Genomic DNA, 1,603 nt, shown 5'->3' on the forward strand with positions numbered 1-1,603 from the left:
AAATAACAGCTTGTAGATGCCCTTCACACAACTCAGAGCCCAGCTCAGAAATACCTACAAAGAAGCAATTTGGTGGAAAAGCGAGAACTGATATTGGTGCTCTTTAAATTAATTATGTGGAAGCCTGTGTCATTTTCAAAATCATCTCACCTGCTTATGTGCTGCAGAACTATTTAATTTGGCAAAGTGCTGACACAAACACATGTATGGTCGCTTTGAGAAGACTCGTGGAATCTCCCATAGACTGTATGGTTTCCAACTGGTCCAATCAGGCCCAGAAGTGACTCTAATTTCTGCACTGTCTTCACACAGCACAGAGACCAGGTATACACCATTGCATGAATCCAAGATTTCTTTTAATCTGTGTGTAGAAACGAGAGGTTAAAGCACTCCACCACCTTCAAAGGAGTCTTTACACTGCAGCTCACTGCTCTAGCTTTTGATCCTTTGTGTGGATAGTGGTGCACTTACAAAATGACTGACTGCTTTGGGCTGAGGAAGTTTGAGAGGCTGTCCCAGGATTTGAGGTCCAAAGTACTTCCCTCATCTGCTTCCCTCTAAAACCAGCTCTGCTTACAAGATCCATTTCTAGGAGCAGTTAGGGTCAATAAAGCTGTTAGTTTCTTTTAACAACAGGGTGGATACTTCCCTTAGAGATTATATTTCAATCCTTTATCTTATTAAGGGAAGATGTGTTTTGTCCATTAATCCAATTAGCTTAGTACATTAATAAGCTTGGGCTTGCTCTGGTTCAGCAAGCTCACAAATAGCAGTCATGTATAATTAAACCTAAACTTGTAACACTGGTAACAAGAGTGCCATTTCCATGCATATTCTATTTATTAGTTTTACAAACTGTGCTCTCAAATTATGTGATGTGAATTCTGGATCTGAATGTTTTGATTCATGACCAAAAAGCAAAAGGCTGCCCTGGAAACGTTCACTTTCAGATGTTTATAAAATTCTCTTTGTGCTAAATATAGGAAGGTAGGTTCCAGCTCAGAATAATGTTTTTAGTACTTGAGAGGAATCTGTTTGTTCAGTTAGAAAGGCATGAAAATAATCTGCCATTATTCTGACATCTGTCTTGGCAAAGCATGCCTTCTAATCAGAGCTATTCACTTACAAATTCAGCTGTGGGTTTGGATGCTTGGACACTAAACAGCTCCGACCTTGAGGTATATACATTTCTTGGCATATTTTCCTGCTTAAGGACATATGGCCCTTAACTTTAAACAATGCTCTATGTTACCAGTGCAAAAAAAAACCCCACCAAAAAAACAAACCCAGACCCAGAGGAGCTTAGAAGAAAAAGAAAGAAATTAACAGGAACAAACTCCTCTGCTGAGAATGGCTCAAACTCTCCCAGCAGCATTGTTCTGCTAATAACTTCTGCTTGGCAGAATGTGCCACGTGGGTTTCCGACAGACGGAGCAGGTGTGGAAAAGACAGTTTATCCTCAGGCAGCTCCACCAACTCCAGAAGTCCATCATAATCCGGAGCAGATCGTCAGCTCTCTCGGTTTGCGGAGCGCTGGCGAGCCGCCCGTGCGGGACTACATTTCCCAGGGCCGCCGGCGGGGGAAGGGCGAGCCGGGCCCGGT

The sequence above is a fragment of the Colius striatus genome, chromosome 8 (assembly GCF_028858725.1).
Source record: "Colius striatus isolate bColStr4 chromosome 8, bColStr4.1.hap1, whole genome shotgun sequence".
Lineage (NCBI taxonomy): Eukaryota > Metazoa > Chordata > Aves > Coliiformes > Coliidae > Colius > Colius striatus.